This window comes from Larus michahellis, chromosome 7 (assembly GCF_964199755.1).
Source record: "Larus michahellis chromosome 7, bLarMic1.1, whole genome shotgun sequence".
In the NCBI taxonomy this organism is placed as follows: domain Eukaryota; kingdom Metazoa; phylum Chordata; class Aves; order Charadriiformes; family Laridae; genus Larus; species Larus michahellis.
The window spans coordinates 59,172,828-59,197,427 of NC_133902.1; the positions used below are offsets into that span (position 1 = coordinate 59,172,828).

General features: G+C 45.2%; 1 long non-coding RNA gene across 1 annotated transcript; it reads left to right on the plus strand.

The window, feature by feature from the left end:
* Positions 1-1,760: 1,760 nt before the first annotated feature.
* LOC141746457 (uncharacterized) lies at positions 1,761-22,084 on the plus strand. Its single transcript, XR_012588367.1, has 3 exons — positions 1,761-1,850; positions 19,588-19,720; positions 20,407-22,084. It is a non-coding gene; the product is annotated as an uncharacterized LOC141746457 (long non-coding RNA).
* Positions 22,085-24,600: the final 2,516 nt, after the last annotated feature.

Below are 24,600 nucleotides of genomic sequence, written 5' to 3' on the forward strand. Positions count from 1 at the left end.
GAGCAGTGGAGACAAGCAGTCAGAAAGGAATAAAGAGAGAAAGGCTGCTCTTCTTAATGAGTGCAATAAAACAATAAAAGTGCAATTATGCAGTAAAACTATTGTCATTTTGTGTTTAGAAGATAATGTACTAGGCAATAGTACTCATTTTAGCCTGTGTTTTCAGGCATCTTTTAGCCTCTGACATTATAATTACGTATTACCATCTCATTCCTGCATCTCTTCATTTTGATGGGTACTGAAGCATTGCACCAGAACGATGCCAGATCCCGAAATTCTGTACACTCACGCGGGTCCCTAACTTGGTTTTCCTTTGCCCGTTTGTGAACGTGCCTTGAAACGCGGTCCCTCCATCCGTCACTTTTTGTCAGGCGCCGCGACAGCCGGGAGAGGAATAATGACAGCCAAAGTGCAAGACGTATTCCCAATGCTGAACCCACTGCATCTATTTCTCTTGCGCATGAAATCTAGAAATTGTGCATGAAACAATTTTTGTCGGCTTCTTCCATACCTCATATTAATAGCATAATTTTAGAGATGTTATAAATTATGGTTTCTGTTTGATTTTGAAGTTTCCTAATTCCTGTGGTTGAATTTTGACTTTATGGGTAGAAATACAGCCAAACTCAGAATAACCTGCTTTGGTTTTCTTTTTGGCAAGTATTATTTGCCCTCCCTCTGCCTCCCTGGTTTCCACCAGTTATTTCGGGAATCAGTTTGATGGTGGGCTATTAGAACAAGAGGATGAAAGTATACCTGTGCTCTTTGCGGGCATTTATACTTAACTCAACGCGATCCCCTGGCTTTAGGCGGTTATTTCTTATGCCCTGTTACGTTTTATTGTTTTAAGCTTCCAATCTGTTTTGGACTCAGTTGTGCGAAGGGATTTCTGCCCTGGGGTGGTCTAAAATGATCACCTGGGAGTTTGACCAAGCTTCTCCCCCGTGCGCTAAAACTAAACATTACTGTTTAGATTGGAAATTTTAACTTAAAGCTGTGTCTGCACAGCAGTGTAACACCAGAGGAAAGTCCTGCTTTAACTGTAGCTTCAGGACTGTTGCAATGGTGCAGTAATAATAATCATCACAATCTTCCGTCCTTTAGTAATCCTCCAATTTTTAATTGACTTGGGTCTTATTCTTAACGGTGGTTCATCTTGAACGCGGAGATGGAGTCGCTGCTTCTCTAAAGGTTAATATAAATCTGTAATGAGCGGTACAGATTAAACAGTGGTGACATTCTGTTTTCCCATCTTGTATAGATAAAATATTTACACTTTAAGGGAGATCAATTTAGAAAGCAGGTGCAGCTTTGATGTTTACATCTTTTAATCAGCAACCTTAATTAACAAGTTGTTTGCTAATGATTAATCACCTACACAAATACCGTGTGGATTTGTCAATTTTGAAGTTACAGGCATCTTGGATGTTGGGGTTTTTTTACCTTAAGATGAAAAACGACACAAGATGAAAAATGACATAAGATGATGATGATGATGGTCGTGTCCTTTCAAGTGCTTGAGCTGGGAAGGCAGAGAAGCAGGACCAGGTGTTTTCCAAATGCCAAGTAGGAAAGCCTGGTCGGAGTGGTGAAAGGTCTCTTCGGAAGAAACACAGATGTTATCTATCAGGTTTTGGTAATTGCCACGATGTTTTTAATACCATCCTCCCAGATGCAGCTTTGCAGGGAGGAGGTTGGGGGTGAAGATTATCTGCACCTGTTAGTAGCTCCTCTGCAGATAAGTTAGGGGGGTGGTGGCAGCTATATTTGCTGTGGTGGCTCCTGGGTATGGTGGAGGCTGGTCTGGGCATGGCTTCTGAAGCTGGCTTTTGATGTCAGCCCTGCTAAAGGTAGGGCTTGGCTTGGCTTTGCTTTGCTTGTGCTGTTGTGGGGCCTTGGGGATTGATGATGTCTAGGTATGGAAAATGATCAGGTTAGGGCGTGTGCTGGAGTAGAGGTAAGAAGAAAAGCAGGATGGAAAGAAGGCATCAAGGGGGGTTTTTTGGGAGGGGAAAAAAAATGTGTTAGTGCACAAACTTCTGGGATATGCCCAATTCATTCCATTATCAGACAGTTTCCCCAAATCATGCTGCCCTGTGGCTTCTTTTCTTTCCTTCCGAGTTTTTAAATGCTGGCCTTCAAGGTATGACAGCAGTTTGAGTTGCCTAATGAGAACTATAGTTTGAGGTAGGCTGTTATTGTTCTTTTGACTAGTTCAGTATGAATTTGGTGACCTTTTTTGGCTCTGGTGGTTTCTTTTGGCCTTGATACTGTTGTTGTTTTGCTGTACAGAGCTAAGCTTTTGTTTTGCATGAAACAAGATTGTGTTGGTGACTTGAAAGCTGCTAAAACAAGGGTTTATTTCTCTTTTTGCATTCTCTCTGATGGGCAATGGGGGCTTTTGTCTTGCTTTCACAGCACAAAACCCATAGATTTCCTGTTAATGATAAATTTCTGGGGAAAATCATTAAAGATAAACCCTCTGCTGTGCAGCTTGTAGTGGCTTTCTTTTTCTTAGGCAATATCCTGCCTTCTGGTAACAAAGGCCGAGGTTGGACATTGTCTCTCTTACAGTGGTGTCATTAATTCACTGCTTCATGCTATGAAACACTCTGTGGCTTCACTTATTCATATGAAGATTTTTGATGGTGATCAAGGTGGAAAAGCCTATGTCCTCCTCGATGTGAATGCTCCACATGAAGCTCCCATGCTGTTAATGGCCAGGCTGTTTGCAGGAGTCTGTAACTCAAACTCATTGTGTTCCTACATCATGAATCTTATGGCTGACCTCTTGAGTGATGAGGAGGTGTTGAAGACTTGTGTCTATTCCATGGTTTTACATTGCAGTGCCTCCCATGCAATGAACTATAACGCTGAGTCATTGAGGAAATAAGATTGAAGGGAGGTTTTGTGAAAGGAGTGCAACATTTCAGAAAATGTAATTAAGAAATACTTAGAAGAACGAGACACCTTAATAACTGTCTTGGGTAGAAGTGAGAGTGTCTGGATCCCCTGGAAGGCCAGGAATCGATAGCTCTGCAGTAGAGTTCTCCTATCGATTGGTTGCCCATCTCTGTGGAGACGAGAGCTTGGCGCTTCCCCTCACGCGGCAGAGAGAGGAAACCTGAGCCTGGTGTGCGAGGGGCTCTCTGCGCTCTGCCTTGTCTGCGGCTGCTCGTGTGCCGGCACGGGAGCTGCTGCTCCCTACAGCAGGCTTCTGTCTGCTTGTCTGACAGACCCATAGCAGCTGGGCTTGTGCAAAACTGAAGGATCACTGGAAATGTAGCATTTAGGCCTATACCCGATGCTGAACTGACACTAATGAGGGCACATGTACGGTAGGGAAGGAGGAAGCAGGAGTTACTGGTTATTTTTCCATTATTCTGTTACCAATATGTGCCTTGGCTAACTACAGCTCATCCTGTATTTCTGGACTCCCAAAAACCAATCGCCTACTGCGCTGCTGCACCGTGAGCTAGGGAATTGGCGATGTTGTCTACCCAACACCTGGAACCACCAGGTGTGATTTCCAGCATGCAGCTACAAACTGAATTTTAAGCAATGCAGTCTGCGGCCTGATAGAGGTTTCCTGCACTAGGTGCACGAGTCTGTGGATTGTGGGGCCTCTTAAACCCAATGTTGTTGCACATTTTTTTTCCTTTGTGCCACAGCAAGGAATGCTTCTGCGTTTCAGTGGGGACAAACGATCTCCACCAAAATAACTCTGCTAGCCTGAAACTTTAAGTATTTAGGAGGTAACTTTCTGCAGCAAGCAAGGGATTTGGGCACTTGGCAGAGCTACAAGTGAAGACCGTTAGCCAGCTGGGTCACGCTGCCATATCTGTGAATACCACTTGGTGCGTCCTCCTCCTGGAAAGGTCTGGATAAAAAAAGTCATGTTTTCTTTTGCGCAAGCTGGTTCTGGTGAGAGGAGTGACTGCAAATCCAAACCAAGGTCTATTGTTTTCTGTTTTCAGTAGCATGGTTGATGGCAAGCTGTTTAAGAAAGTTGCAAGTTATGGCCTGAAAGGAGGGTGTAGAGAGGTGGGTGGTGGCCTCTTCTCCCAGGGGAATAATGACAGGACCAGAGGAAATGGGCTGAAGCTGCAGCAGGGGAGGTTTAGATTAGATATTAGGAAGAATTACTTTACTGAAAGAGTGGTCAGGCACTGGAACAGCTGCCCAGGGAGCGGGTTGAGTCACCATCCCTAGAGGTGTTTAAGGAACGTCTAGATGTGGCACTTCAGGGCATGCTCTAGTGGCAGAGATTGTAGGGGGTTTTGTGAGTGTATGGTTGCACTCGATGATCTCAAAGGTCCTTTCCAACCATGAAGATTCTATGATAGGGTGAAAGGCATAAAGATGACAAAAATGTGTCTGTGCCATCATCCTTTCTGCACCTCTGCTCCCAAACTGCTCTCTCCAAAGCAAGCTCTTGTTTCTTGCTCCACCATGGAGATGGTTCCAACCCAGAGCCTTTTATTCTAGGTAAAGAAAAGGGATGTGGCACAGTGACACAAATAACATCAGAATTTAAACTGGAAAACGTCTTGATGTCACACATCTGTTCATTGTGAGCATTTACTGTAAGCCCCATTGTGAAGGACAAGCTGGCTGCTGAAACGAGTGAGCAAAGGGCTAATCCTGTGATTGAAGGCTGCGTTTTAACCAGCCTGGCTCAATTGTCCAAGCAAAGATGCAGGTCCCTGATAACCAATGCTTTAGTCCCTCAATCTGAACTATCTGCAGGGGAAGGGATTGTTTTCGGAACATTTTCATAGTTGAATCTAAAGAGTCCCTGCCAGCTTTGCGGCTGCGTCGGTCAGGTGCACAAAAGGGATAAAAGCCTTCATGCAACCCGTGATTCCCAGTGTTTAACAGCAGCCCACAGCTATCGTGAGTGGGATTATTCCACACTGACGCTGTGATTTCTGTGCGTGAGGATTTGGTCTGTTTTAAGAGGTCACACGTGAATATTAATTATCTTTAGAGCAATGACACGCATGTGTTTAAAATGTGCTCCTTAGCTTCTGTGTATGATCTTTTCTACTCATTTGCAGTAATTTAAAGATTGATGCCTAGCAATTAAATGTAGCTTATAATGAGGCAAGATTTTTTTTAAAAAATGCATATTAAAATCTTCAGTGAAAGTACACTTAGAGATGCATCTCTTGATACAGATCTTCTCTTTATTTCTGCTATTTAACTGGCGATGACGTATCACTCTGGCTTTCTGTTACTGACTTTGTTAACAAACACTTACACCTCTGTAATAGACTGAGTCTGTAAAACAAGATTTGATGCTCCAAAAGATAAAACTGGAGGCTAATTTGGTATGCATCTCTCCAGAATGGAGTGTCCTCATGCAAGGGTTCACTATGGAGTATAAAATTTATAGGAAAGGCAAAAGGTTGTCTTGAAAAATAGAAACCTTATATATGGGTATGCTGCCAATTTCCAGAAATGTTATTTAAACAATAGCATGTCCAAGTAACAACTTTTTAGCATGTTTAGCAATTTAACTCTACAGGGTAGAGGCATTTCTGGCTGGCAAAAGTGTTTTTCCCCATTCCGTGAGGCTTGTCAGAGCCTTCATGTCTTTCCCTCTTTCGTACTTGGAAGAGACTGAGCTCTGTCAAGGATTCCTCTCCCAGCGCAGTACACTGAGAAATGCAGATGTAGCAGATGCTTGGGCTGGTGGTGAGAGCACTTGCCTCAATCAGCAACTTGAGCTTCCAGGCAAGACAGAGTCTCTTCTGCAAGGACCTGTGCACTATTCTGCGTTTCTCTAACCAAACGCGTGGCCGTCTTTATCAGTTCTGACCTATTACATTCTTCATTCAACAAGCTACAGCGCTTCAGTGCCAGGTTTGGGCAATGCCGTGTGTAAATAAGTTGTGCCATTTTGTTGTTTACTCATTACAAACACTTCTATCAATAGATGTTTGCAAAAATGCATTTTCCTCTTGCTCTTTGGCAGCAAAACCTGGTTGCCTGTAGCACCCGAGGGTCCTGCGCTGGGAGACGTGAGGATGCAGACACGCGTGCTGCGTTGCTGCTCCTCTCCAAGCAGAGCAAAAGGCCTTCTGAGGCTCCCTGGTGTTTGTCTCGAATTCTGACAAAGCGTAGATGTTCCTCTGACACCACGTGTGGGCTGTGCACAGGCTGGTGACAGCCTGTGGCATCTGCTCCACAGACGGGGCATCCGACTTTGCTCCGTTTCAGTCGATGGGTTGTTCTTTCTGCCTCTCCCAGTAATACTTGCAGGATCATATTCTGACTATTTCTATGCAGGGAGGAGGACGTGGGCTTGATCTGAGCAGTGCTTCTAGAAAAAAGTCTCCAACACTTAGATATTTCCTTTTTATGGTGAAGAAAGACTAATCTTGATTCTATTAGACTCCCTGGACCTCCACACACCGCCAGCTTTTAGATCAAGTACTATTCGCGTGACTGCTCCTGGATGCTTCCCATCAGAGTGCTGCAGGTTCGGTGCCTGGGGCACAGCACTAATTTCTGTAGGAACCAGCTGTGAGATCACGGGGAGCTGTGACTTCACACGGAGAAGGAACAGATCAAGGCTTGAAGTGGAACCTGGGTTTCACGCAAATGCCCTTTAGAACAAAGGACCTGCTTGTACCTTTGTCTGGGACATGGAAGAAACAGCTGAGATCTCCAGGCTGGATAGTGGGAAATGGATGTCTTTCTGCAGATCTCTAATGCTTGGCTCGGTGTCTATGAATGGTAATAACTGAAGTGCTTCACAAACATCAAGCTTTTTCAGCACCTCAGTGAGGACACAAACAGCGAAGGAAGTTGTCATCTCCAGAGTTAATTGGCATTTCTTGCCCCAAGTGTATCTTGACCGTTATTCCCTTATCAGCAGTATGTGGAAGAACATTGTCATCTATCTTTTGTAGCTTTTCCCTTAAATTTAGTGATGCCTGCTTTTTACCATGAGGGAGAACACAGACAATTTAATGCTGAATGGCAAAGTGCCGTAAGAGGCAGCGTGCAGCACGGTGGCGGGTTGTGCACAGTGAAAATGGAGGGATTTTCAGGGATGGATCAACGGAAAGGCTCAGAAAGGAATTGGCTTTGCTTTGCCTTCAGCAGCACAGTTTGCTCTCGGGGGGGGGGGGGGGGGGGGGGGTGTTCAAAAAGGGGATGCTTTTCCTGCAAATGGGTTTTTGCTATGCCCAAGTAGTCCATGAGGAATCAGTAATATTGTGGTGAAAATGCAGAAGTGGATTTGGAAAAGAGGAATGTTGGGAGAGCTGCTGAGAAATGTCCTCTCTGTTGCTGTGCCCAGGAGTTTCACGCGGGTCTGCAGGGCTCCCGTGCTTCCCCAGACCCAGCACAACCTTTGCGGATGGGCTCCTTCTCTAGGGACTAGTGGGAACAGAGAAATTTGAAGGGAAGCTGCAATATTTTTGTTTTGATCTAAATGTTTGATAAACTTCAGAAATGGAGGAAAAAAATGGAAGTATTGAGATAACTAGTGTATTTACATGTCGAATAAAGATGCTCAATGGACTTCTCTTCAGCCTGCATGGGGAAAGGAAAGGGATGAAAGGAAAACTGCTTTTTTTTTTAATGAAGGTAAAATATTGCAAAACCTCCTTATTACAAAGTTGTGCTGAGAATTTGACTAATATACAAGCAACTCATAGGCATGTATAACAACTACGTAACTGGTTATTTTCTGGATACTATCTTGAGTACAGTGAAGATAACACTGTGGAAGCTGAAATACACAGAGGAAAACAGCCTTCTGTAAATTACTGTCATATTTTTCATTTGTCGCTCGGGGGGACAGTGCTGGCAGATTGTCATTGTTTCAGTGGCACTTGGGAAACCTTTTTTCAGATTGGAACTGATGTGAATCCCATTAAACTTGCTGGGAAGCATTAGATTAACTTCATGGCTTTTTTTCGCTCAGCCCTGTAAAAGGTCAGCACTCCTCACTGCTATTACTGTTTATTGCTAATTATTATTGTTCAATACGCCCGTGGGTCCGCTATCCAAGTTATTCTAGTATCCGTATGGCTGAGGCACGGGTATTTGGCAAGCGGCAGTACCTTGCTGCTAGCCAGAAGCACGGGAGGGCTGGAGGAGGTGGGGTGGGTATGGCCATAATGATGGGAATGCCCTTGCACACACTAGTTATGTGTGGCTTTGCATGGATGTGTTGACCAAATTATTGGTTTTTTTTTAAGCAAAAACATATGGCCAAATCTTCGTGTTATGTAGTTTTATGGAAGGTGATGAAGTACCTCCTCATTCCAGGTGAGGTGCTGTATTTGGCACTAGCTGGGGCAGCGTAGGTGAAGGGCAGGAGACTCTAGGAGCACGCATGAGCGCTTCCCCTCTCCCTCCCCTGATGTTGAGCTGGTGGATCCATGTTTCTTTATCCCTAGAGCAGGAAGGCTGGTCTGTGTCCCAAAGAGCAGGTAGAAGGGCTGTGCTCCGTGTGCTTTTCTCTCGTCTGCCCCTTGAGACTGCTGTGGGCACATCTGGCAGCAGCAGGTATGGCATGTCCTGCCCAATGGATCTCACCATGTGGATGGTATCTTGTCATGAATTCACCACAGGTTGACACCTGGGGGAACAAATGCCGTTTTTGTGTCTTAAAAGGTCTCTTAATTTGTATGGAATTGTACTTTCTAGTTCAAATGAACAGAAGCACCAGAGAACTTGCAGGTACCTGAAATAAAGAAGTTTACTTTGGTGTGTTGTCATTCTTGCCGCCGAGTGGCAGCTTCTTCACTCGGCCCCTAAGCCCAGAGGAGAAGCAGAGGTCAGATCTGTGTCCATTGTATGTGGGTACCTGTTTCCAGCAATGACCGTTTAACCAGTGAATTGGGAGTAAAATTTCATCCTATCAGCAATAAGTTATCACACTGAAGCATGAGATGTGATTTTTTTCCTAATTAATTGCATTTTAGCATGCATGAATACATGCTTCATTATAGCCTGTAAAATTAGCTTGCCGCTTTTTAATATCCAGCTGCTGTGCTTGACTCCAGCCTGCTGCGGCAAGCCATTCCACATGTCGCTTGGTTGTGCTAAATGTCTCTGCTTTGAGCCTACAAGGTGAGACCAGATTTATCTTTCCCTTTTCCTTCGCGCTAGGGAAGCTGCAGAGAACTCGAGTCAGCTGTGGTGAGCTAACTGCCCATCGCTGGACGTGTTCATCGCTGGAGATGTGGAATTTGTGTTAGCTTCCAATTGAAATTCTGTGCTCACATCAATTTGTGATGCTCGTTACTGTCCAGAAAAACAAGTGTCAAGTTAGCATGTACTGACAGATGTTGAAAAATGAGCTCAAGAGGGGATGCTTGTGTTGCTCTTGGTGGAAATAGTTTAAAACCTGCAGGGATCTTAAAAGGCAGAGAGCTCTTGTACACCCTCTCCCCCCCCAAATAAATTTGTGGCTTCAGATCTGCAGGTGATGAGCTGATGGACATAAAACTGTCCCCAATGTTCTGCTGTTGTCATAAACCCTAGAGTCTGATGGCCAGTGGTGCTGGGTGTCTGTCTGCCTTCTGCTCTTCTTGGGTTGTGCATCTCGGGATGCTTTCCAAGACAAGCGTCCCAGAAAGAACGTGGTGGTGTGACATGGCAGTGACTGGAAGTATGAAAAGTTTGCACAGTGGTGCCAAACAGCACAGCTGATCTTTATGGTACTCTCTTCTAGGCTAAGGAAAAGAAAATATTTCCTCTGGGTAGGCCAGGGCGGGGGATGAATGGTTAGTTGATGTTGTGTTCTCCATCCAAATCACCAACTCCTATTTACTTTCTCACTTTCCAGCTGAGAAGTTGGTATTGCTGTCGTTTCAGCCACTTACACAGACCTCACATTTGACTCTGCATAAAAATACTCTTAGGATGTGCTAACCCTTGTGGGATCGACGGCTATGCCCATTTTGATCTAGGGCAAACTGGGACAGAGAGACTGAGCTGTTTGAATGGCTGTTGTGAGTCAAGGTGGTGGTGGAAAATTTCACGGTTTTTATTCATTGAATTCAATGTTTTTCTGAGTTCCTGAAACTGGGAGGATGCCAGAACATGATTGTTTGTGTGCACTGAGACCAAAGGGTGGCCAATGACCTGCTGGACCTGGTGGGCAGAGTCACTGGTGGGGCTGGTGAGCTGTGGCGGGCTTTGCAAGACCCCCCCCATGAGTGCCGTAACCACTTGGATGTTTCCTCCTGACCCTGCTGGTGGCTTATGGCTGATTTCTAGTGTCACTGGTGTGCTACCCAAGGTATTTAATAACCTCCAGAGAGGGTTTTGTAGTTTCTTTGGTACTTTGCTGCCTGGTGGCTCAGGAGAATGGGCACTTGGACTCCCCCAAAGCTGCTCCTTCAGCGCCAGCAAAGATCAGTGCAGCCACCCCTGGGGAAGGGCTTTGACTTAACAGACGGGCCGCCTCGCCAAAGGAGCAGGTGAACAGGGGGCACAAAAGACAAAATCCATCTGAGAAATGCCAGGCACACGACAAAGGGGAGGGGAAGCCGGGGAGCGGTGTTATTTCTAAAACACAGCTATAAGTGACCTTTAAATGTTCATAGCAGTCCTAAGAAAAGCAAGAAGAAGGCGTAAAGGATTTTGTTTGTTTAGCTAACTTTAGGTTACAGGGGGCAGCAAGAATGGTGGCATTGTGCAAAATAAAAGATCCTTCTTATAGGTAAAAGTTTTAAAAAAAAAAAAAAAACTGGTCATGGGGGTTCTTGCACTGTAATATTCCATTTAGTCCAATGTACAAGATGTTGTTGCTTGGTTGCAAGCAGAAGGAGGAACTAAGTACATCACGGAAAATATCTGTTCCTGAGGATGAGTTTGTCTACAGCGAAACCTGGGTGTGTCAAATCCTGTATCATCTACATATTTCACTCTACTGAAGTAATCTCAAGTCATCGTTTCCTTGGTATCCTTCTTAGGCAATGGAGCCTCTGCCTTCACCTGCTTTGATTTCAAGCATTAGCTCTCACCTGCTATGAGCTAAATTGTTTTAAGGCATGAAAATAAAATTTTCAGCTAGATTCGATTCATGTGTTACGTTTAACTTGTACCCTTAATTATACTGGAAGTGAATTGACAGTCATTTTTGAGGGCCAAGTGTCTTGCCCGGAGTCTTTTAGTACCAGTTCTGGCTGAGTTGGGCCAAAAGGAAGGTTTTGGAGATCCCTTACTTCCAGGCCCCCTGCAAACCTGTGGGCTTTGCTTTCAGCCTTTCGAGTGCCAGGGTTGGTGTGACGCTTTTCCCTCTAGTTAGCAGGGAAAACTGGGACTCAGAGTCTTTTACTGGAGCACCAGAAAGGTGAAACAAGACTCTGACATCCTGCAGGGTTCCCAACCTGCCCAGAAAACCCCAGTGAAGTAGGAGATACCAATTTCTGTATGAAGGTGGCTTAGGCAGTAATGAGACCCTGGTGCTCCCCCGGTGCAAGCAGAAGGGGGTGGGTGACTAGCTTGAACACCAGGTGTGTAAATGAAAAGGCATTAGAAATTGCTTGTCTTGTTTACCAAACTCTTTTGATGCTGCACAAGAACCAGGAATTGGAGAAACTTGTGTGAGCATCATGGCACCAGCAGCTGGTCAGTAGAACTGTCTTTCATTGCTCAGAGGACTCTTTTTCTCCAGAGAAAATACAGATGTTGACAGCGACGTGGCCCTTGGCAATGAAGGATGTGGAGAGAAAACCTGTCCTCTCTTGGGGATTCGGTTCAATGACTGCAAAGCGGCGACAGTTCACGTGCTGCTCTGTCAAAACCTCGTGCCAAGGCTGAGCCTTCCCTCTGCTGCATGGCGCTGGTGGTGTGGGCTGCCGTGGGGGGCACCTGCATTAGCCTGAGGAGCACGAGTGGGCTCCTCTAATAATGCCATCCCACAGTGCCCCTACAGCTGCTATTTTTAGCCCCATGAAGTGCGATGAGCGGGGGTTGTCTTGTTTACAGTACTATTGTTAAATGAAATATGCTTCTGGATCTCTTGAGACTAATATTTGCTTGGGGAAAAAAAAATAATCATTAGGTTTCTCTTGTAAAGATGAATGTGTAGTTTTGAGGAACTGTATCTGTGTCCCAGAATAGTTAGCAGCTGCTATAATAATTCTTCTGAGGTTATAAAGGAAGTGACAGGCTTTCCGGGGTTTGTTTTGGTAGGAGTCCAAAAGAGAAGAAAATTGGGCTTCAGGCACCAGATTGATCACTGGGGCTGGAAACGAAGGAAAAATCAGTGCACCCTGAAGCTTTGCTCTGTGTAACAGCAGGAGAAAGTCTTGCAGCTGCCAGTCCTGCTTCCACGGAAAAGGAAAAGGGATCTGTGGCTGCAGTTGGTTGTGGGTCAAAGAAACATCCCAAACTGGTCTCATCTTTTAAAGACCCTGTTCTGGAACAGTTACAGATTGAGGCAAGCTCCTCTGTGTTGGTTCACGTAAGTCTCATCCTTCCATGCTGTTTTCCTAAAATCATGAAGCAGAAGATCCCTGTTTTCAGAGTGAAACGGGGAGCGAGAACGGTTACAGGCTCCTTAAGGCTTGTTCTGTCTACAGGGCCCGTGTCCCTTGTGCTGGGTGAGTGTTCCTGTCCCTCAGGTTTCAGAGGTGTCCATCACTGTAGAACATTACATAAACACCTCCCATACCTGAACAAAATAAATTCCTTTTTTCAGCTAGAAAGAGTCTAACTGGAGGAAATGGAGCATAAGATACTGCACAGCAGGTGGCAATGGTGAAATGATAAAAAAGAAACAGAAAATAGCTGCACGGTTGCCTCTTTTTTTTTTTTTTCTTCCCCAGAAGGGAAAATGATTCACAAAGTAATTTGAGATGGATGCTGGGAGCCTAAGCAGTGTCAATTTTCCATGAGTGAGGGGACATGGTGCTTAATCTACCTACTTGGTCTAGGTGGGTAACGAGCATCTTTGACTTTTATATTTTAGGGAGCACGTGTAAGTCATGCCAGGTTTCCAGACAAGCCTAAAGCATAAGAATGCTCCCAGAAGCCGTGTTTCCTCCTCTAAGCTGTCCCCTCAAAACCAGGGAGGGAAAGCTGTAGAGCTGGCAAACTGTCGATGGACACGTCTGTGCAGGGAGTCCGAATTCCTGCTCTGAGCTTGGGACTGCCCGCTTAGATCTTTGTAATCAAGTAAATCCTGTAATCGCTCATCTCTCTGGTGGCTGGTTTCCTCTGCCCAGTTCTTCTGCTATCTGCTCTGCATGGTGCAGCTCTTGGACGTGTCCTCTCGGGGACGGGGCGCTGCGGTGCCGCTTTGAGGAAACGCACCGTGAGCATCTGGATGTGGGTGAGGAAGGTGAGGTTACTCTTTTGACAACAAAACCCCCTAGGATGGGGTACAAATGCTGGGAAGAGAATTGATCCTTGCATAAGTTGTCATTTGGCTTGATGTCATTTGGCTTTGACTCTGAACTTTGTGGACCAACAGCTTTAGCCAAAACCTGCAGAGTTTTCGAATTTGGGTGACTTTGCACATGATTTCTTTAGGATTCCTCTGAAGTTCTGGGTGTTAACGTCTGCAAGAAAGGTGTTACTAGACGAGAGAAACCGCTGCTTTTCACTCTTGTGCTATCTTGTAAAAAAACCTCAGTTTTGTGTAATGTCAAAAGTTGTGAATTAATTGGTCTTACTTGAACTGTGCTTTGCTCTATTTGCTGGCCCCTTTGTACCTGGGAAGACCAGGGATAAATGGACCATGGAAACAAACTGTCTGTGTACCGAATGCAGCTTTCTCGGTTAAAAACCTGGAGGAAAGCTGCATTCTTCAATTCCCTCTGCGTGCTTCTGTTCCAGGACTAGGCAGAGCTTCTTGTATCTTCTCAGGAATCCATTTGGCACTTCTTGTGAGCAATAAAATCAAATCTGAATCAAAGGGAAAAGTGAACATGGACAAGAACAGCCTGTTGTTTTGATGTCAGACCAGAGCCAGTCATAAAAATTCTGGCTGAAACAGGTTTTTATTAGAATTTGGTCATTTGACATAAAAATGTGCTGCAGGAGGGTCTCAGTTTTGGAGTCCCTGTTGAAAGCAAGATTTGGGTGGGAGCGAGCCCAGTCACGGAGCACCTGGGGCATTATGGGCTTGGGTTGTGTAGACTGGCAGGGAAAACCTCTCTGGAAAATACCAGAAACAAGATGACTTATGTAAATCTGCTTTGGCACCATATATGTGTGCATTATGACAATTACAGAGTGATGTATTTCGTGTTTCATGAACTTTGAGAAGGCTTTTCTTAGTTGTGTGGCTATATATGCATTAGTTTGAATCTTTTCACAGTTTTATATTTGATCACCTCAAATGACAGAAAGTTTCACAAGTTAATTGAATTCTTAAGCAGTTTCTTTTTTTTGTTTGGGTTTTTTTGTTGTTTTTTCTTCCCCAGGAAAAACATCTAATCTCAGACATTCCCCTGAAGGTGCAAAGCTTTGAAATGTATTTGAGTCTAAGGTGGAATTTATTTTGTGACAAAACAGAAGATACTTACAGATGAAAAATAAATACCAAGAATAAGTCATGCATTTTTCATTTTGAGTCTGAGGGCAGAGAGCTGAGTAGTCTAAATATTTAATTTAAGCCCTTTGGTACCCAGAAGGGCTCAGTATGGGTGTGTGGGTGCTGGCTGAAACCTCCCGGTGCCGCAGGGATCTGCGGTGCTTTATGAGTTAGCTTTGAGGCAGGGGGTCCTGTGAGGATGGAGCCCCTCTGCCCTGAGGATGTGCCTCGTCTGACACACGGAGCTGTGGGATCAGCTGGATGATCCCACGTCCCAGCCGGGATGGCTGTCTGCAGGGGTGGGGATAAGAAGACCCCATCTGTATGGTGTATGTTGTGCTGGACCCCCAAAGTATAGTATTTATCTCTGTAGTAAATAGCCTTTGCAGTGAGAATTTCACTTTATGCTATCTTGACTATCTGTTGTTGTCACCAAAAATTAAGAGGAATTTTTTTTGGGGCGGTTAGGATCTAGGTGATCCAAGCCTGTAAACCAAGATAGGGGAAGAGGCGGGGGAAAAAGTAAACTGATCCTCAGGAAACTGCCCTGTAAGACAGAAGAGTATCACGTCTTTCCAGTTTGCAGCTTTTTATCATCATCAATGAAACAGTTTCTTCTACTTGTAGATGGGAAAGCCCTAATGTGTTTCTTAAAGTTTGCTGCAAATGAACTTTCTCAGCCTGATGATCAAGATTATTTGCTCTCCATTGGGAGTAACGATCAACTACATCATGTGATCCTCCAAAACACACTTATTGCTCTTTAAGAAAAGCATTTAATGTGTGAGCATACGCGAGAAGTGTATCGGGCAGCTCATCACTGAACTGTGCTAATTGCTCTTTATATTATCGCAGATCATCTCCTCTGAACATCTTGGCTTGCTTCTAGGTCACTGCGTGGGCTTCGGATGCCTATCCATGGGCAAGTGGAACTGATATCATCAGCTCTCAGTTGATGTTAAATAAAGGATATGGCAGGAATAACAAATTTGTCAAAGACTAGTAAGATCCATGCGATTTCAGTGTAGTGAATTCGCATTTTGTCTTCCTCTGTTTCCAGATGCAGTTGTTTTGGTTTTTTTTCACTACTCTCTTCCGTGGGTTTTACTATGTTTGCTTCTTCTGGCCAATAACATTTGGTCTACTTGAACAACCTACAGGTTACCAGGCTTTCATTATCACGCTTTTCCTTACTTCTCCCTTTTGCAGAAAGCTTGGCATTTTACAAATTGTTCTTCATCAGAGATAATGTGTGTCTCTGAGATGGAAGCACTTCTCCATTTACTTGTTCCCAGAAAGTGGCCAAAACACCTGCAGATGCTGATGGGTTTTAAAAAAGGGAAATCAAATGTTGTCTCAGCCAGAAGGCTGTTCAATTAACTTTTCCTGCTGGGAATTATTAGACCTGAGGCCATGCTGTTGGGAGGGATCACTTCTTAGCATCGATGCTAAATTAATTAGGACTTTGTTGGTAACAGAAGTTATCTGAACATGAAAAGCAACAGCAAACCACGGAAAGATTTAAATAAATGTTGGATGGAGTTTACTTCTGGAGTACCGTGGTGTTTTGCTGTGAAAAGTACCTTTAAATGAGAATGTCTAAAATGTAGCAGTTATCAAATACATCAGTGTTTTCCATAGGGATGCCAACTTAGACATGGTATTAAGAGCAGAAGTTATTCATGCTTGCTTATTTTATTTTTTTAAAAACTGACCTCTTAACACAAACTCTCTGAATCCTTCCCTTACACTGCTCAGCTTGGTCTGTCCCCAGATAAGGGACAAGCAGCTCCCCTCAGGCCAGGGTGACTTGCGGCGGTGCTGACGTCCCATTTTAAGGGCTTCGGGGACGACTGGTCAAAAGCAGAGCCTGCTGCGCCCAAGCACTCGCTGGTATCTTGGTGTTCAGGTGAGCACATGAACTTGGTCCTATGGCCAGACTCTGACACTTTAAATACAAAATGCTCGGAGAACATTAAAAATAACTTCAGTGGATTTTATTTCAACTTTACATCCATGGAATGTTTTTAGAAGCATTTCTGTGGGCCAACCCCCAAACTCTTATTTTGGGAAACGACTAAACCTGTCACCAAACACTTACTCAAGTAGCTTTTTGTGTAAGAGCGGGGGCCCCTCTTTGCTGGGGGGACCCATTGTGCTGCCCAGAGGTGGCTTGTGCAGGTGGCACTGGTGGGAAAGAGGGGTTTTCTTGTGGGGCCATCGAAAGTGTGTGGTGTGGTACGTATATAAGTATTCTAATGGAGCAAAATTGCACACCTTAAAAAGATTACTCTGGTCTACAGCTCTTCTGTGCTCATGCCCTCAAAACTATTTCCCCTCCAAAACATGGTTTAGAAATGGAAGGGGGTGATGCACTTCACCTTTCCCATTTCGATCCAGGCTTGTTAAACAGCTCCTGACGAGGGCTCAGCTGCTCCGACTTGCTGTTGTGGGAGAGGTTTGGGCAAATTGCTTTAGGGACTGCTCCCAGGTAATTAAAACATGCTTTGCCTCTTACCCCTCCGGGCTGATTTGAGTTTGTGTTGAGAGTTACGGGGGGCAGTTAATGGGATTCTTGTAGAGGAGCTTATTCTGCGGGGGTGAGCGATGTTAAAATTGGTTAAGAAGCAGGCAGAAACAGTGGACCTGTGCTATTGGGATCGGAGTGGCTACGTGTCGTCAGGTCACAGGGAACCTCAGCCCTGAGCTACTTGGGCAATTAGCTGGGAACCAGCACTTAGAAAAAAACCAAAAAGGTATGTGTACTAGTGCTTGGCACATGGGCTTTTAGCTAATGAGCATCCCAGGGAGCGGACGTGGCTCTTGGCAGCGCTGCCAGGAAGGAGAGGGAGAATCGCAGCATCTGAGCAGCAGTGGTAATGGAAAGGGCAATTAAGGCCTGTGTGTCAGCTTCCCCTCTAATTGAACCTGTGCCACAAACAGAGCTGGGTGCGGGCAGGTCCCACGCGTGTGCCTCCGAGCTGGGCACGCATCCGTGAAGCTCAAGGTGCCAAAGAAGAGACCTTCAGCTCGAGCTCTCCTTCCTTGCAACGCTTTAAGCACGCCTGTAGGAATCCCTCTGATGTCTGCGGATTTTTCTGGTTTTATTTGGGAAGGTGATACTCCCTTCCTTAAAACTGGGTGTGTGCTAATTGCTTGGTGAGACTGTATTTATTAAGTGTAGCCCTGCCCTGAGGGAGCCGGTCCTGACCCACGGGTCAGAGATGTGGGACGAGGGCACCCATCGGCACTCGCCCAGCGCTGATGCTTTAACTGGTGGGTCTGTTTGCAAGAAACTCCTCTTCCACTGGTGAAATATGTCGTAGTTCCAATAAATCAGCACTCTAAGTTAGTAGGCTAAGTTTGTGTGTCGCCTTTTAATTACTGGAAAATCCCTGGGATCACAAGATGGCATTGCGAGGTTTATAGCTCAGCTCTAGTTTGGATTCAGATGCCTTACTTGGTCAAAATTTGCTCTGAAATTCAAAAGAGTTTGTCTGAATAAGGCACACAGGATGCAGTTTATCATCACTGTGTGCCGCGGGTAATTGCACTTACTCAGCTCTGAGCCGCACGCAGCCTGATAAAACAAACTGCACCAGACACGTTACAGACTAAACCAAATAGATAAATCCTTCCTTTCAGAATTAACTAGGCAGTAAGTGTGTCATTTTTCACTAAACGTCTATAAGTTGTAGCTGAATAAGGTATTTGCTCTCTCTGAATGGAGCAAGGGCTATAAATAATGTATAGCACAGGCTGGATTTACTCTCTCCGGCGTCTCGTAACGATAGTAGCCTTACAGGGCCTTGAGGGGGAAGGTGCTTCCTATAGCTGAGTAAGAACAAAACGTGTGTTGGCCTGACGTCTGCGGTTAGGGATGTGCCGATGGCTCGTTCCATGGGATGTGTGACGTGCGGCTGGGCGCCTGCCGGCAGCACCGGGCTGCGAGTGCCGGTTAAATAGAGTGACACAGCTCCCTCCCGAAATGTAGAGACCTGTTATGGCTTTAGTCGTAATTAAGGCTGTACCAAACCTGGTGCTATTGATTAACCTAACTGGTGTAAAGATCTGGCTGAGGCCTGGGAGGGGACGCATGCTCAAGCTGAGGTGAGGCTTTAAATGAGGGGAAAATGGCTTCTACGTTCAATGAAAAAAACAGAGCTCTGAAAGGAGCCACAGCCTCTGAGAAGCTGCTTGAAAGGCACGTGGGGCTCTACCTAGCTGTAATTTGAGCAAAGCATAATTGTAATAAAAATTGGAAAATGTTCAGCTATTTAATGAAGCATGCGAGAAACTCTTAACGCTGGCGTCAAATGCACTTATTTATTTATTTCTGAGGCGTCTGGGTATATGACAGTGAGCTGATATTCTGCTGCTTGGTCTCTGTTTTCCAATCTTATCTAACGTAGGTGTTCACGTGCGCGTTAAACTACTTACCGTGCTGTTTCACAACCAGACAGCAGCGGCTCAGGTGGTGCCAAGGGTGCGCCCCGTGTTTAGCTGGACGCCAGCAACGCAGTGCCCAGGGTGTGCAGCTGTACCCACCGCCTGAAAATCTGCACAAATTTGCTTTGGGGAGCAGGAAAAGTGGATTTAAGTACACTTGATTGCTCTCTGATCTGTGTTTCTCTTTTTTCTTCTTTTTTTTTTGTGGAAAAAACCAAGTGCTAACAGGCTGCTGATTTAATAGAAGCAAATAGACTAGGAGCAATAGAGGGGTTTGGGGAGACGTGCAGCTGTACGGGACAGCTTTGTTTGTCTCTCTTATAGTGCTAAAAACATGAGCGGAGAAATTTGTTCTTCTACACTTGAAATCTGTTGAGAAACATGGGGTTGTCGCCACGTAAAACAAAGACATTTAATTGGGTTGTTGCCTTGGTGGATCAGCAAAGATGAGTCCTCAGTGAAATTTTATATGCGATGGTAGTGTGGATTTTGTTTTTTTTATTTATGTAAGTACTGTGAGAGCCCATCAATCATCTGTAAATTTATGGGAAACCAGCCTTTAGCATAAAGGTTTCCTTGGGCAGGGGCAACAAATGCCAATAAAATACAATTTTCTTCAGGCTGCTTCCTTTGGCGAATGACCCCCTCAGTCTCCGTAAACCCCGATGGATTCTGTTGCCATGGCTCCGCTGAAGCGGGGGGTGAAGTTTCTGCTGGCTGCGGCGAGGGCAGGTTTTTGCGGTGGATAATCAGGTAGCTGAGCTCTCTGTTTCGATCCAAAATGCAAAGTTTCCTCGTTATGTGTTTCAGGAGATAAATAGCTTTGTTGAACAACTCTAATGACACGATGGCAATTGCTCATTCCAAGGCAACGTTCTGCTGTTGAAGCCTTATTTTTGTACTGAGAAATAAAAGAATCTTCTCAAAGGTTAGAGGATACAACCCACCAAACTTCAGAACTCTCACTTTTCCCAGCATTTGATAAACACTTGTTAGGAAGCATCTCAGATTCCCCAGTAGTTGTTTCTAGAAAGTTTTTATTTTTGGGCTACTAGGATGTTGGTCAGAATATTAGCCCATTTTATTAGGTGGCTTCTTTTAATTTCCACATCCTTTCAGGCTAGAGAATGAGTGATTCTGCTGCTCTAATTGAATTAGAGCAATGAAGTCCCGGGGCGGGAGGGAGGGGTGTGATGCAGCGGGCTGGGCAGGGCCTCCTTGACCTTCCTCCGGCAGGACCGGGGCTCCTCCGCTTCTGTAGCTCCTTGTCTCTGTTGCCCCAGGGCTGGTTTAGTTGGTCATGGTCTACTTTGCCCTTATTTCTCTATGCCCTTACTGGGGAAACCAACCTGTTGTCAATATGACCTTTTCCCCAAGTGCTTCTTTTATACCTACATCTTTAGCAAAACCTCCTTGTGTGGGTTGTCTCGTGTTTGCAGGTGAGGTTGAGCCTAAACAACTTAAACCTTCGAGGCTGACGGAACCCTGAAAAACCCCTTAGCTCCGGGACATCTGTGCTCCAGCGCCGGATTCTGAGCTTGGGATCACATCTGCGCCTTCTCCCGACAGCTTCTCTGTCGACTGCGTCCCTTTGGCTGATTGTAATTAAAGGTCTGGGTACGGAGTTCCCTTCAGAGGCGAAGTACTGAAATACAGCTCTCATTGCAATGAACTTTTACAGTGTCAGAATCTGGCATTTTATTTGTTGTTTTTATTCCGATAAGGCTCTCCTGAAAGATGTGACATTTTGTGCGGTTACCAAAATGGAAAATTTCCCCTGCAAATGAGTCTTACGGAACTGATTAGGAATGAAGGTTTTGAGTGATCTCCCCCTGCTGCTGCTCGTCTCTCTGAGACCGGCGATACTGGGAGCTCGCTCCGCACCAGCCTCGCCGAGGCAAAGCCTTCTCAACTCTGTGAATTCTTTAATAACGTCTTCAACTTAATTGACAATCTGAGATGTGCGTGAAACTGTTTGTTGCTTACCAAATGAAGCGTCCCGTCTGTAAAGCTAGTCCCCCACCGCTCCTCCTAGTGCTTCTTCTCAGACTGGACAGAAATGAAGGATAAGGCAATCTGCATGCAGAAATGGAAACCTTTCGAAACGCTGACTCTTACATCGATCTGCCCTCGGATTTTTCTTGAGCCAGCGCAGAGACTGTCACCAGCTTCTAAGGGTCTAATCGTCCTAATCAAACCTCTGGGAACCAAATTCATGCTGAAAGCTTCCAGCGAAGTAAAGAAGAGGAAAACATAGCTGCATTTTACTTAAGCCTTAAAAGTTTAACATCTGGTGTTCACGACTATCTGAATGTTTTGGGGGGTGTGTCTATGAATATTTTTTTTTTCTTCTGTCACCTAGACCACAATGACTGTGGGGACAAGCCCCAGCCCGCAGAGTTCCACACTTAAAAACCAGACTAAAATGTCGATAGTTCACGTGTACCCATAATTAAATGGGGAAACATCTTTCTCTATCCAGGTTTTTGACTTAAGCCTTATTTTTAAACTCAGATAAGTCACTGGAACATTTTATGCGCTTTTGTCTTTCAGCTCATAGTTGGTCGGTATTTCTGAAGGGCTGTCAGGTGATGTGCTGGCAAACAAAACTCCAGGGGGTCTGTCTTATCTGACCCCACCCAGTCTTTCCTCAGTCTAGGATAAGAAAACTTATGATCGGTGTCTTTGACTCCAACATAAAAGGGGCTTTTCCTTCCCTTCACAGAGCAAATTACCCAGGGACATGTCGCTGTGTGTTCGGTTTAGGTGTTTGTTTTGACATTGCTCAGATCTCAGCTAATTTTTAGAGAATAAAATCAGAACTTGAGCAATGATGGGAAGGAGCGAGGAAGCATTTTTATGCTATGTCTTGGTTGAAAAGAACTTTTCTTCCAAGCAATCTAGAAAAACATTTGCCTTTCTGAGGAGACACTTTTCCAGACCATCGCATGAGCTGGTTGCCAGATGACAAGGCTGAGAAACAGGCAGACACGGGTCAGGATCTCCGGGTCGCTGTGTGACTCACCGCATGGTTGCAGCTGAAAATGTTTTTTGATGGACGACTTGTCAAATAAGAATTTTGTTATAATAGAGCTCTGAATAAATATATTTTCAAGACATAAATTGCAGTGTGGTCTCTGAAATGAAACTATATGGAAACGATAACTTCCAGGTGCTCTAAATAATCTAGCAGGATATACTGGTAGTTTTAAAAATCTTGACTTTAAAATATCTGTTTGATTGAAATAAGAACTGTAATTTATCTAATTAATGTTCTGGAATGTGCCATCATAAAACAACACAGTAATTTGTTGTGTTACACAGCTGTTGCTGACCTGGAAACTGAAAAGCAAAGCAGGTAGGGCAAAATGCATAATGAGAGAGGAGGAAAAATACTGGTATTGAGTTCACTGAGGAGCAGTAATGTTGTCTCAAGACGTCCCTGCGCGTGCTGCTGTGGCACGTTGGCTTTTCCTGCTGGGAACAGCAAGCACGGCTGCCCCGAGTTCATTGTTTTGCTTTTTTTTTCCCCACTCCTTTAATGTTGAATTATAACCAGTCATCATGTCCCTTTGGTGGCACCTGGTCCCTCTGTGCACCCATGGCTGTGGGGCATGACCACCCTGACACCAGCCCAAGCCATGAGCCCTCCCTACCTCTGCCTCCCGTGAGGGTACTGGGGATGCTTGTACTGCTGTATATATATTTAAAAGCTGGGCAGACGTGGTGCTGAGGGACATGGGTTAGTGGTGGTGTTGGCAGCGTTGGGTCGATGGCTGGACTCGATGATTAGAAAGGTCCCTTCCAACCTAGGCCATTCTATGAAATACATCATACAGTAGAGTTGTTACACAGGTCTGCTATGAAATACATATTTTTTTTTTTCATGTCCCTTCGTGTCCTGCATCCCAGCTCCCTCTTGCACCTCTCAGCTGTGGGGTGGGTGTCCCAGCAGTCCCTGTCCGTCGGGTACCCAAAGGGGCCCTATCCTGGGTCATAGCATGACACCCGCATCCCTCACAGGAGAAACCTGAAGGAGGGGCAGTCCCTGCAGGTCCTAAAATATGGGCGATGAAAGCAAAATGTGGATTCCTGGCAGTGGGAAGGTTTTCTTCACGATGAAGGCCAGCAAATGCGCAGCTACTGCCTGGGTTTGTTGGCTTTGTACTTCAACTTAGGGCTGCGCTGTTTGGAGTTGTAAAGTCCTAACCATTAATGAAATTCCCCCTTGCAGAGGACCCCAAAGTCATTAACCAGCTCCCATCGATTGTGTACGAGTGTCGATCAATGGGTTCTGCTGGCGAGCGCGGTGGCAGTCAGATCGTGTCCCTGCACAGCAGACACCCGTCCTCTCGCCTCGCTGCCTTATCTGCGCTAAACCCTCCGCTCTTCTGTGGCTCCGTCACGGGCACAGAGGAGCAGAAAGGTTCAGTAAGCACCAGCAGATGGGTGCTTTTAAAATATGCAATATACTTAAGACTTCTGCTTGCTGTTTTCCTTGTGTGCCTTCATTGTTTTGCTTTTTTTCCCCCCTCTTTTAATGTTGAATTGTAACAAATCAGCACTCACAAATTGCTTGATGTTGGCATTTCTGTGGATGACAACCAACGCAGTGGCAGGTTCAGCAGATGCATTTGCAGAATGGGGAGAGAAAGAAGTGAAAAAACAAAACAAAAAAAGGCAGATGACTAGTGCTGTGGTTATGAAGCCCTTGCCTTCTCCCCTTCTGAACAGTGAATAAATCAGAAGATGTAGAACTTGGATTTGGTTTTGTGTAGCTCTTCTCTTATAGACAAGGTTTACCTATATAGTGATTTGGAATGTTAGTCTCTTGATTTGGGGCTGGTTTGTTTTTGTTTTGGCTTGGTGTACCCTGTGTGGTGCCTCTGCCAGACCCCTCCCAGCCCCTCGGGTGGGATGAGCAGCGAAACCCACCTCGGCCACTCGGGAGTTCACTCCAAACTCATCTACTGATTTTCACAGCTGTAAATCATTGCCCTCTTCCCTTGAGCTGGATGCTGCCCAAATCCTACTTTAATGCAGAGAGTCTTGTTCTGCCTCTGCCCCCTCTAAAACACGATTTGGATGCGGCAGTGCTCCTCAGGTGTGAGGTGAGTGTCACCGTCCTCAGCTCTGCTGGTACCGGGGCGGGAGCAGGGGCAGGTTTCCTCAGATCAGCCAATGCTCAGCTGATCCTGGGTGTTGGGTATTAATAATCAGTAACCCTTGAACAGAATCATTTTGCTCTCGTTTACCTGTCCTACTCCTGGGATTTTATTCCCTGGTGTTTGGGAATGCTGCGGGGCAGAAGGGAGAGAGGAAAGAGAAGACTCTCTCAAGACATCAGGACTTTATTTGAAATTCTTTAATGGTTCCCAAGAATCTCAAGAAACAATGAGGGATGAAGAAACAGTAGTGTGACTGACTGACCATTGAAAAGGAGGGAGCAGAGCCCGCCCCAGTAGGCCTTTCAGGCAGAGTTTTCTGTTCTGTTAATGTTAACTTGAAATATTCTCTTAAGAGTGTCCTTCCAAAACAACAAGCTTTCCTAGATCCAAGTGCCCTTGTAGGAAAGGACTTCAAGGCATGGACTTTTGCATTGTTTCCTTCTCTTCTCCTTAGAGATAAATGTC